Source organism: Colobus angolensis, unplaced genomic scaffold (genome assembly GCF_000951035.1).
Source record: "Colobus angolensis palliatus isolate OR3802 unplaced genomic scaffold, Cang.pa_1.0 Scaffold299, whole genome shotgun sequence".
Classification (NCBI taxonomy): domain Eukaryota; kingdom Metazoa; phylum Chordata; class Mammalia; order Primates; family Cercopithecidae; genus Colobus; species Colobus angolensis.
Window position 1 is genome coordinate 677,590 of NW_012116254.1, and position 13,714 is coordinate 691,303.

Genomic DNA, 13,714 nt, shown 5'->3' on the forward strand with positions numbered 1-13,714 from the left:
TTATTACTCATCTTCTTAAACCTACTTTTGTTAATTTGTCCATCTCATCCTCCATCCAGTTCTGTGCCCTTGATGGAGAGACACTGCAATCATTTGGAGAAGAGGCAGTCTGGCTTTTTGGGTTTTCAACATTTTGTTGTTGTTGTTGATTCTTTCTCATCTTCATGAGTTTGTCTACTTTCAATCTTTGAGGCTGCTGACCCTTGGATGAGTTTTTATCGGGGGCTTTTTTGTTGTTGTTGTTGTTGATGCTGTTGTTGTTGCTTTCTGTTTGTTTTTCTCTCAATGGTTAGGTCTCTCTTCTGTTGGGCTGCTGCAGTTTGCTGGCGTTTCACTTCAGGCCCTATTCATCTGGCTCACTCCTGTTCCTAGAGATGTCACTCATGGAGGCTGGAGGACAGCACAGATAGGTACCTGTTCCTTCTTCTGAGATCTCTGACCTTAAGGGGCACCTAATGCCAGTAGGATTGCTTCTATATAGGATATCTTACAACCCCTGTTGGAGGGTCTCATCCAATTGGGTAGCATAGGTAATAGGACCCTTTTAATGAAACACTTTGTCTGTTTCTTGGTGGAAGGGGTGTGCTTCACTGAAGGGAAACCCACTGATCTGGGCTGCCCGGATTCCTTAGAACTACCAGGAGGAAAGGCAAAGTCTGCTGGTCCACAGAGACTGGGGCCACCCTTCCCACTAGAGGCTCAGGCCCAGGGAGATCTGGGTTCTGTCCCTGAGCCTCTGGCTGGAGTTATTGGAGTTCCTGCAGGGAAGCCCTGCCCAGTGAGGAAGGATGAGTCAGAGTCAGGCCTGAAGAGGCACTCTGGTTACAGTTTGCCACAGCCAGTGTGTTGGGCTGTGGTGGCCACATCTTGAGACCAAGCCATACAGCCTCCCTGGCTCCAACAAGGGAAAAGCACAGCTTGGAACTACAGAGCTAGATGCTGCCCTTTCCTTGCCCAGGGAGCTTAGTGTGTTAGGCAGTTGTGAGTCCCAGTGCTGGCTGCTGCCCTTCCCACAAAGAGCTCAAACCTCTTAGACAGCAGGCAGTGGTTGCTCTAGTGCTGGTTGCCCCTCTCCCCAAGTGCTTGGTAGGCTTAAGCAGATTCCAGATGAGAGGCTGTTGAGAATCTGCATGGCTCCATGGTTGGGATGATAGGCCCCAGTGGCGTGGGTTCACTAGTGGGATCTTCCAATCCATAGGTTGCACAATTCTGTGGAAAAAGCATGGTTTCTACTGCTGTGCTGAGTAGCATACTCACTCATAACCTCCCTTGGCTGAGGGTGGGGGCTCCCTTGTTCTGTGTGGCTCTCAGGTAGGTCACTGCACCACACTGCTCTTCCTTTCTCTCTGTGGGTCACATAGCCTCCTAGTCAGCTCTGATGAGAGAACCTGGATACCTTGGTTGTGGGTGAAAGATTCACATGCTTATTGTGGTTATTTTCAATATTGTCATTTTTCACTGTTTTTGAGAAATTGGAAAAACAATCCTAAAATTGTATGGAACAAAAAGGACTCCCAAATTCCCAAAGTCATAGTCAGAAAAATTAACAAAGCTGGAGGCATCACACTTCCTGATTTTAAATTATATTACAAAGCTGTTGTAATCAAAATAGAATGGTATTGGCATAACAGTAGACTTACAGATTAATGGAGTAGAATAGAGTGCTTAGACATAAATCTTCAAATATCATTCAACCAATCTTTAAGAAAACTGTCAAGAACATACAATGGGGAAAATATTGTTTCTTTAATCAATGGTGATGAGAAGAGTGAATATCCACATGAAAAATAGTAAAAGTGGATCTTTATCTTACACCATACACAGAATCAACTAAAAATGATTTAGAGATTTAAACATAAGCTTTGATATTGTAAAACTCCTAAAAGAAAATATAGGGAACAAGCTCTTTGACATTGGTCTTGGCAGTACGTTTTTAGGTATAATACCCAAAGCACAGGCAATAAAAGCAAGAGTGAACAATTAGGACTACATCAAACTAAAGAGCTTCTGCACGGCAAAGGAAACAACTAACAAAATGAAGAGGCAACCTATAGAATAGGAGAAAATATTTGCAAACAATATATCTGATAAGGGGTTAATATTGAAAATATACAAAGAACTCATATAACTCAATAGCAAAAAAATACTAAAAAGCCCCCCAAACAAACAACCAACCTGAATAACATGATTTTAAAATGGGCAAAGGACCTGAATGGACATTTTTTTAAAGATGACATACAAATCACCAGTAAGTATGTATGGGAAGGTGCTCAACATCACTAATCATCAGAGAAATGCAAGTCAGAACCACAGTGAAATATCAACTCACACCTATTAAGATGGCTACTATCAAAAAGATGAGAGAATAAATGTTGATTAGGATGTGAAGTAAAGGGAACACACACATTGCTGGTGTGAATGTAAATTGATACAACCGTTTTAAAAAGCAGTATAGAGTTTCCTCAAATGATGAAAAATAGAACTATCATATAATATCACAATCCCACTTCTGGATATATAGTCAAAGAAATTGAAATCTATATGTTGAGAGATCTGTATTCCCATGTTCACTGCAGCATTATCCATAATAGCTCTGATAAGGAAACAAAGCAAGTGTCTATTAACAGATGAATGGATAAATTTTCCTGTATACATATAATGGAATGTTATTCCACCTCAAAAAATAAGGAAATCCTTTCATTTGTAACAATGTGGAAAAACTTGGAGGACATTATGCTATGTGAAATAAGCCAGACAGAGAAAGAGAAATACTATACAATCTTACTTATATGTGGAATCTAAAAAGCGTTAAACCTAGAGAAACAATGTAATAATTTTTGCAAGTGGCTGGTAGTAGGGGAAATGGGGAAATATTGGTCAAAATGTATAAACTTCAAGTATAAGATGAGTAAGTTATAGAGATGTAATATACAGCATGGTAACTACAGTTTATAGTAGTGTATAGTATACTTGAAATTTCCTAAGATAGTCAACCTTAAGTGTTCTCAACACATTTACAAAAAGGTAACTATGTGAGGTGATATACATGTTAATTAGCTTGATTATGGGAATTATTATGTAAGGTATGCATTTTTTGATTATACCTCAATCAAGCTGAAAAAAGAATACAATGGATACAATAGGCATTGTTCTAACCGATTTACATATACTAACTTAATTTGTGGTCTCCAAAGTTCCAAATATAAGAAAAACTATTATTTCCTTTTTAAAGTGAAGAAAATTGAGGCATAGACAGAATATATTATTAGACTAGATGACATATCCAGCAATTGATAGACCTTAAAATTGAAGCCAGGCATAATCTTTACCATTCTCAGATGCCAATTTATGCCTTATTGATTTGTTCATTTATATTTATGACATACACAGCTTTTACTTTATATTAGTTATGGCTAATAGCAAGATCGAAAAAGCAGATGTCAAGGGAAGATTTTGTTGTTCAAGGATTTGGTTGGAGATGCCTGCGTGAGGGATGATAGGAAGAGAGCCAAGAAAATCTGTAAGGATTGTAAAACCATGATACATAGCAGATTCCATGTGTAGAAGAGATGGAATAAATATCAGGGTGGGAGAAAGTATCCTATACAGCAATGATAACCAAAGGAAGTATGGTCAAGCCATTGGGAATCTTTAAACCAGCATTGGCCACCAGAAGGATTCTAGTCTTCCTGGAACAGGTCAGCCTTAGTATTGCCCTGCTGAGGTGTGGCCTCAGCTGGGCAGACATAAATTCCTGAATGCAACAGCTGGTCGGTTACAGTTAATCTTCAGGGTTGGAGGTTGGCATGATAAAGAGAAAATTCTCAAGGCTGCCACACAGTTTAATTATACATATATATATATATATATATATTTTTTTGAGAGACAGTCTTGCTCTGTCGCCCAGGCTGGAGTGCAGTGGCCGGATTTCGGCTCAATGCAAGCTCCGCCTTCCGGGTTTACGCCATTCTCCTGCCTCAGCCTCCCGAGTAGCTGGGACTATAGGCGCCAGCCACCTCGCCCGGCTAGTTTTTGTATTTTTAGTAGAGACGGGGTTTCACTGTGTTAGCCAGGATGGTCTCGATCTCCTGACCTCGTGATCCGCCCGTCTCGGCCTCCCAAAGTGCTGGGATTACAGGCTTGAGCCACCGCGCCCGGCCTTATACATACATTTTTTACTACCTTTAAATTGTTTCCTACATATTGATTGTATCAATCTTGATAAAAACAGAAACAGAAAATGGAAAACACATAATAGGTGCTGAATAATATTTTTGGTAGTTGGCTGGTTTGTTCATTGGTTTGTTAAATAATATATTCAAATATTTTTCAGTGGAATGTATTATTTAAGATGATAGTTGTTAGAAATTTATCTTTAAATTCCTTCATTGAAACCATTTCTTTCATAGAAATTCACCATGCAAAAATTCTGTTTTTAAACTTTAAAGGATTTTTTGGTGAGATCATAGGGAAATTAGAGAGTATTTGTCCTTAAATGTCATTTTCAACAAAGCAAATAACTAAGGATAACAGGAGTTAGATTTTCTCAGCATCATATTATGAGCTAGTTTTGAAGCTAGAATGTTAATCTCAAGTCTGGCTTTCAAGTCTGGAGGTACACTATCATGCTGACGCTTTCTCACACTGACTATGTCGCTTTATCTTTATGACACAGATGATACTGATTTCTGGATTAAAATATATGCATCCCCTTCCCCCATTCCTTAGCAGAGCAAGCAAGCTAAACATCATTAACCGTTAACCCTTTTGTTTGCCTGGTAGAGGAGGTGAGAGAGGGTAGCAGGCAATGAGGCCATGGGGTCTGGAGAGGCGCCAATATGGTTATGCTCCTCCAGCTCTCTGAACTGGCAGCTGAGTCTGAGGTTGATAAGGAGGGTGTGTAAGGCATCTGTGGTCACCAAGCTGCACAAAAATTTCACTCGTTTGCCGGTCAACTGGGGCTGTCAACCAGACAGTCAGCACAGCCAGTTCAGCCTGCGACTCTTTCAGGCAGAGAAGAAAAGGTCTGACTTATTGGGAAGCCCCACTCCGATGCGAGTTGCTTTCCTGTGTCTCGCATTCAGAGTGCTTTCCTCTGCCTGTCTCTCCTGATAATTGTATCATTGAGATGAATAAATAGTGATGGCAAGGCTGTCACTTCCATAATCGCATATTCTGACCTCTGGATGGGGAGGCAATGATTGCAGATGGATTTCCCAAACACATACCAAGCCTTTCCTCTACCTTCCTCCCACAATATTGTCTTCCATGGTTATATAGATTAGCCATCTTCCCCCCTCATTACATAAGATTCAACTGAAAATTTGAATGACTGACTTATTCTATAACTCTTATTTTCACACAAGAAACCAATAGCTCTGTCCCCAGTGCCATCTGATGATAGATTCAAATACAAGCAAGTAATAACATTTGTTGAGAGTTCTGACCTATCCTGGCAGCAGACGAAACAAAGCAAAAGATGTAATATATACTTGTCTGCAATTAACATGTATGAAACTTAAATGAGATATAAGAAAAAATGATAGAAATGGAGTAGAATATCATAAAATATTAAACTAAAGATGATCCAAAAGCTATAATAAGCACTAATGGTATTATTATAATGATAGTATTTGAAATAAATTATAAAGCCTAGGAATATCAAGGCCATTTTATTTAAGACTTTTTTCACTAAAACTTCTGAAGGTGAGTAGGGCAAAATTTAACTACTTTTGGACTAAATTAAAATGAACTTATTCTTAGAGAGATAAATACTTTTGTACAGTTTTATATATCCATAACATGTCAGACTTTGGGCAAGAACTTTAGTCTCTTGACTTCTAATAATGTACAACAGAGGGAATTATATTATTATTGGCTACAGTTATTGCAATCTATCGTATCAATGTTGGGAGGTGAGAAATTAAAGTCAATGAGCAAATATTTACAGAACACTTTTATTCTGGGTCCATTTATATACTAAATGTAATGCAAGACATAAGAGAATGAGAACATCTTGAGAATTTCCTTTGGACTTCACTGAGGTAAGACCACGCACAGAGCATACTCTAGGGTCATTTTCCTAGAGGTAACAGGTTGACTGTTCACCATAACTTCCAGATAGGCCAAATCACAAAGTTATTCCTTGGCAATTTCCTAAGCTTCTGGTGCAACATTTTGAAGGTAGAAACAATTTAATTTCCAAGAATTCTAATGAGCCTCTAACTAAATCCCGTGACATAACTAGAAAGGAAAAAATAGAGAAATCATACTATATTCTTACATGGCTTGTAGTCATGAACTTGAGCCTATAGATATCCAGATAACCCATTGTTTTGTATTCAATAAATATTTTTTAGATGTGACATTGGCTGGGTACGGTGGCTCACACCTCTAATCCCAGCCCTTTGGGAGGCTGAGGCAGGGGGATCACGAGGTCAGGAGACTGAGATCAAGACCATCCTGGCTAAAATGGTGAAACCCCGTCTCTACTAAAAATACAAAAAAAAAAAATATTAGTCAGCCATAGTGGTGGGTGCCTGTAGTCCCAACTGCTCAGAAGGCTGAGGCAAGAGAATGGCATGAACCCAGGAGGTGGACCTTACAGTCAGCCGAGATCGCACCACTGCACTCCAGCCTGGGTGACAGAGCAACACTCCATCTCAAAAAAAAAAAAAAAAAAAAAAAAAGAGATGTGACATTGATTAGAAAGCATATTTAGACAAGTAGGAAATAAAAAGCATTTCAAAAGAGGAAGCTGTGTTCAGTGAGAGGTGTTTAATACCTAACACGTGCCCAATATAACTCTCTGCTGGGTTTGGGAGACTATGTGGATGAGAGAATTTTAGAGAAAGGTATCTGCTGAGATATAGGATTATCAATTCTCTCTACTAATTTCGGAAACCTAAGTTTTTCTTCTTTTAAAATATTCTATAGGAAGTCTGAGGAATGGTCAAAGGATATCTTTGTGAACAGGTACTTAAGACCAATAATCAATTTGCCGCCTCTAGAATGACCCTAGAGAAGATATGTCCTGTCTGTGTGGGGAATTATAGCAGTAAAGGCCAATGGAGAGAGCAACAATCAATATAAGGAGTATTCCTCTCTCTTACTTTCATGTTTCTGTACATGATATTTTTTTCCAAAATAAGGGGCAGAGGAAAAAGTGACAAAGATAGAAAGCTACCCCCATTGTGTAATACTAGAAATAAACATTGTGAAATGATTGTTTCACAAGAAAAATTGTAGGCATGTTTCTTTTAATAGCATTCCACTTGCACTGGACACTCCTACCCCACCACAGACTAAAATGCCTCAAGTGTTTTCACAGGGCTCCTTCCCAATTGCAGGAGGCACAATTTCCCAATCTCCCCTTATACCCTATAAACACATACATGCTCTCAAACAATTATCATCTTATGAAAAATCATAAATAAATTTTTGTCTAAGTGGTTGCACTGGGTCATGTAAAAAGCTCTGGAGTGAAAATCCAACAGGTGTGGGACCCAATATTGCTAGCTGTGTATAAGATTTTAGGCAAACTAAGATCCCTTTGGATTTTAGTATATGTGAGCATTGGAGAGATGATCTCTGAGGAATTTCCAGCTTTGAATCTTTATAACATTACAGGAGAGATGTATGTTCCAAATGAATGAGTAAATATAAAAGTTATTTGAATATTAATATGTATTTGATAAATGAATGTTATGAAAATCATCCCATGAAGTGCACTCACAGTATGCTGAAAGCAAACTGGATTCTAGAAGAAGATTGAATAGAAATTTTACTGCTTGCTGGCATTATATGCTTTTTGGACTCTGGCATTTGAACTGCCCTGATATATCTATAGTTTGTTTTGCCACTTCCATCTTCCAAACAAGAGGGATTAATCTCAACATTGAGGCCTCATGTGGCCACCGGGCTCTATCTACAAAGACACTAAAGCAAGAGTTTGGAAAATCACCTCTAGCCAGGGAGATTATGAAGCCATTCTCACATCAATCTGCTTTTTCAACAGAAAAAAATTGAAATTCAATCATCACGTTATCAGGACTATGTTTGCATCCACTCCCTACTCCCCCGCCCCCCAACCCCACCAAGGAGCTATCTAACCCCGTGCCACTCCCCCATCCTGCTTTCTGTCTCTGTCTTGCCTGTTATTTCCATCATAATGGAGCAAGACTAACAATGCGGGCACGGTGCCAGCTCCCATTGCTGCCTGATGCTCTGATGCGCTTTGGATGTGAGCACATGTTGAGGGGACATTTAAATGATGTTTGTGTGCTGCACAGTCAGGAAAACAACATTTCTGCACGGGCTCCTTTGATCTCCTAAAAGCCAACTATCATAATACAAGATTTTTAAATGGGTATAAATAAATCCAAGTGGCTCCAGCCTACATCACAGAGCCTATTGTGGCTCCATTGGCTCCTTCAGGTTTACCTTTTCCCACATCTTGGATTCAATTAGTACATTTCAAGTACACCTGGGTTCCAACAATATCCTAGAATTGAAAGTGAGAGAAAAACTAGAATCCTTTCTACTAAGAAGTCACTTTCTCCCATTAGAAAAGTCTGGGAGACCTTTCTGTCACAGATTAGTAGCAGCACTGGGGCAAAACAAAAGATAGGCTTCACTTTAGTTTGCACCTGGTGCAAGTGTCAAAAACAGCAACAAGTTGTGATTACTTTGCACGTTGGCAAATTTATTTGAAGTAAATTGGAGCCAGGAATAATCCAGGAAGAAATAAGAATCAGAAGACTATACAAACAAAATTGCATGACCAGGAAAGAAACTGCATGACCAGGAAAGAGGACAAAAACAAAACAAAACATTTTAGCAGAGACATCTGCATGAGAAAAGGAAAGAGAACAAAAGCATGATATGTTCATATGACCTAAAAGTGGTGAAAAAAGAACATGCTGGGGCACATATTTGAAGGGATGGCCAGGAAACTAGTAAAATAAACTTGTTTGGGATGTTTGGGGTCAGACTGAGAGATGATGACAGCCTTAAATAAAAATGCCAGTGAGGCTGTAGATGAGAGAAGAGTGAAGGATTAGGCATCTGTGGGAGGGGTGGGATCAGCAGAAATTGAATGGTGGTAAAGAACTATAAAAACTTTAGTTGGGACTACTGAATGAAATATGGAGGTAAAAATAGAGAAAAATAAAGTGATTTGGTGAAAAGTTAAGTCTCTTTTGTATTGTGTCAGATATACCCATGGAACACAGCCATGGAAAATTGACAGCAGCTGGAAATACAGATCTGCATGTAAGGAAAGAGAAAAGGGCTGAAAATTTGATGACAAGCAAAGCAAGAAAACTGGAACTTAATTTTTGCATAGTTTAAAAGGAATTGGGAAGTTCCAGGGATAGACAGATGAATAGAATGCTCAGTGTAATAGAAAATGATCAGTCTGAAATAAGACAGAAGGGTGTTGGGCATAAAAACCAGGACAGAAGAGCATTTTATGGACTTCGTACTCAGCATTGCAAATGTCACAATCCCAATAGTATGAGAAATAAAGTGGCTTGTTGGATTTGGCAATTTGAGGATTATCAGTACAATGAACAATTTTAGGAGAGAGAGGAAAAAACAAAATCCAGAGGACTAGTGGATGAGAGATAATGAACCAGAGATTTAGGTGGTGACTAATCTTGAAAACAAGTTTCATAGTAAAGAGAAGAGCAATAGTTTGATAACTTTGCAGTTGAGGAAAGAAGAATATAAGTGAGGTGAAGTAGCAAGTGGCAGAAAAAAACTGAAGTATATCATGTCAGTTACTAGCAAACCTCTATCACCCCTTGGTAAAAATTTTGGAAGACAAAATGTCTTATGTACTCTGGGTTATCCTCTTGGTTCTCATTTCTCAAATTGGTCCCATTAACTGTTAGAAATCCCCTAGAATCCTTGACCACAGTTCCCATTGATATGATGCTGTAACCTGACCTAGGCCTTAGGAGAGAGGGCATAGTGTATTTGTACCACCTGCCCAGAGACCAGATGAATGACTTAGTGTCTATTAAGATGTGGAGTAGCTAAAGGAAACTGGAAGGGAAATCAGAAGCTTAGCTGATGGAAACAAGCAAACATGATTATTAAACGAACTTGATGTTATATCTGAGTTGTCCTGTGTTGAACACAAACGGAACACAAGAAAGAAGAGAATATATACCAAGGATGTCAGGCTGAACATAAAATTAGGATCCTGGAGTCCGACAGAAAATCAGGAATCATGATGTCTGGCAAAAGAGAGAGAGAGAGAGACAAGACTGGAACAATAAAGTAGGTTATTAGGAGATGATATAAAATCTCAAATAAGAGTACTAGATCAAGTGAAGAGACACGTAGCAATTCCGGTATTCAGTAATTACCCTCTGTAGAGCTGTGATTGGTCGGGATACCAGGAAATTATTTAAAAATGAAATTATGGAATCTCTGGTTATACCTCTAGTCAAATTTACCCAAAGTTAGTTAGGGAGAAGTAGTAATGGAGACAAATGCAGGTAAAATGGAAATTTAGATAAGAGGAATGATCAGTGAGAAGAAACACCTCCAGACTTGTGCACAGTGGTGGCACGGATATGACCAGTGGCAGGACCTTTCTAGCAATATCATTTATGTGTACATGTTTTATTTAATTGTGATTTTCTTTCATGTCATCCACATAGTATCAGTGTTAACAAAAGCAAGGGGAGAAATAATCATCATCATTTGCAGGCGAGAAGAGGACGAACCAGCATACTGAAGTAATTATCTCAGGACTGAAAGAGCCTGCAAACCACCTACAAGAGTTTTGATAATATCAATCCTGTTACTGGAAATGGGCTGTGTAGCAGATATTTTAAATATTGGTGACTTTTCCCATGGTTTAAAACGTTCCCTAGAACATGTAAGAGATGTACTATTAGCATAAGGTTTAACTTTCCCCGCAATCTTATCTGTATGAAATCCCATTGTGAAATCAGGAGACCGTAAATCTCTAGGACTACCAACTTTTGCATAGCTTCCTGTTGTGTTATGACTCTCAGAACCATCATAAAAACAGAAGAAAGTAGACAAAATGTGGAGCTATACTAAAGCAAATTTAGGCAAATGATCTCATGGAGTTAAACTTTCTCAGAAGCAATGAAAAATGATTGTATCAACTACCAAAGAAAACAATTCAGAAATTATTTGCATGGAAACAGTTTTAACCACCCCTTCAAAAGCCCCAAAACCAGTACATGTATGGAAATTTACATAAATGTATGGGCAAAACAGCCTGTTACTGACCATAGTTCAGGCGATCATGTCAAAAAAGTTTGTTTTAAAGAAATTAAAAATTCTCAGGCTCCAAAAAGTTGTGAGATGCTCCACCCACAGTACCCCAGGAACAAAAAGCAGCCACATTTCAGATTCATCATCTCTAGACAGTCTCAATCCTCGGCTATCTTCTTCAGTGACTACTCTTTCCATGGTAGCCCCAGTCACTTTCACATATACTGTAGAAGAACTACAACAGGAAGCAGCTTTATTTGAAGTTGAGGGAAAAAAATAAAAACCTTGGCTCTGATCCAAACTGAGGAGGCTACATGATTTACTGGTTTTCTATGGGACATTTGACAACCCTGAGGAGTTTGTCAGAGTTGAAAGGATACCACAGGCACTGCTGGCAGTACCTATGTGGAATAAGCATGGATGTTTGTTCACTGTGGGGTTGAGATACATTTTTCAAATTATGATTGTTAGTATAAAGAAAAGCTGAGGAAAAGAGTTCTTATATTGGTAACATCATATTAAATAGAATAAGAAAGGTTCTAATTTCCTTTCCTAATGCTTCAAAAGGTTCTAGTTTAAGCATACAGTGTTTGTTTTATTAAAAAGAAATTCCTCAGAATTGTGATTTTTAGTAATTTTTTATGTAAAAATGTATAAGAGGAAAAACTGACTAGGTTAAGACTAAACTGGATTGTTTCTTCTGAATAATCTAACAAACACTGAATAATCTAACAAATGTATGAGTAACTGAATTATAAGATAGAAAGAACCATGTATAAAAAATAACTTTTTGTTTTAGACTTTAAAACATCTTGCCAAATATTTGTTGTCACTATGCTTTATAACATGACACTAAAGAGTTTAAGAGCATTGGTCATTAATCTAACCTATTAATGGCCAGAATTTTGTGTTTGCCACATGGCTGTATTGACATTCTTGTTGTTGTTCACAGGCTATGAGTGTGTTGTAGGTCTAAAGATTGACCTGTTCAAACGGCATATTTCATTTTAGATAGCACATTCTCCATTTTGCACTAAGCAATGGAGTACAGTGGAAAGGGAATAAGAACACTACTTATTCTAGACAGTTTAGTTCAAGATAATAGTTTATTTGTAAGATTTAGAGTCATTGTGGGCTTTGATTTTGTTTTCATTGGGACGGAGGAACTTACAATAGCCTAATTGTGAGAAAGTTAGTTTCTGAAAGTGTTAAAAATTTCTAAAATAAATGTTTAAGTATAAACCTAAGAATTAAATAGTTTGGAAAAGTGTCTTCATTAACTCACGCCTGTAATCCTAGCACGTTGGGAGGCTGAGGCCACTGGATCACGAGGTCAGGAAATCGAGACCATCCTGGCTAGCATGGTGAAACCCTGTCTCTACTAAAAATGCAAAAAATTAGTCGGGCGTGGTGGCGGGCACCTGTAGTCCCAGTTACTCAGGAGGCTGAGGCAGGAGAATGGCATGAACCTGGGAGGCGGAGCTTGCAGTGAGCCAAGATCGTGCCACTGCACTCCAGCCTGGGTGACAGAGAGAGACTCCATCTCAAAAAAAAAAAATTTCTCATTACTTTCACAATATTGTATATTCAGAAGTTCTGAGCCTATGTCGTACCTCTAGGAACAGAAATTAATTTCTTTATGGTATACTATTTGGTTTGTTTTTGAGTGTTTAAATCTTTTTTAAAAAAGGTTACATTTGTGCTCTAGTACCTAGATAAATTGGAAGGGTTAACGTTCTAGTTTCTGGAAGATATGCCTAGAGGAACACACAGCAATTCACTGCTATAATTTAGCTGGAAAAAATGACTTAACGAACTCAATATTTCAGGTTTAACTCTACCCATGTTTAGCAGACATATGTAAGCAAATGTGTTATAAAATAATTTTGATCCATTTCAAAAATTTATAACAGGGTCCTGAAATCATTAGTCATCAAAACTGCAGTGTTGGTCAAATGAGTTTGATTCTCGTACTCTTTTTTGGTCTCCTACTTCCTCATAAATTCCAATGCGTTTTTTATTTTAGATTAAAGCAGAATGGTTTTGAGCCTGATATGGCAAATACAAATGTTTCATTTTCTTTTCTCTTGCGTCCTTTTCTCTCACATTAAAGTTATGACAGGCTTAAAATCCTATATTCCAAAGTGAAAAGCAATTTATTTGCTTCTGCCATCAAACTTCTTAATGAAGGGCTAATGGGATCCAGAAGGATTTCAACTATATTAAAACTGAAACAAATCCCATGAGAGCCAGACTGACCTTCTTCTCCCTGAGTGTTCTCTCCTTGATCTGCACACACCACACAAGCCAGCAGCGAAGTCACATGTCCCTCTCCTTCCCCATCACCCCCTTGCCCAACCTCACCTCCTCTTCCTTTTCTTCCCAGATCTTTCCTTATTTAGGAAATTAGACTTAAAAAAGAGACATTCCATGTGAATGATTCTGCAAATGG

At 38.4% G+C, this 13,714-nt stretch overlaps 1 pseudogene; it reads left to right on the plus strand.

Moving 5' to 3' along the window:
* Nucleotides 1–11,022: 11,022 nt before the first annotated feature.
* Nucleotides 11,023–11,542, plus strand: LOC105517017 (annotated as a pseudogene).
* Nucleotides 11,543–13,714: the final 2,172 nt, after the last annotated feature.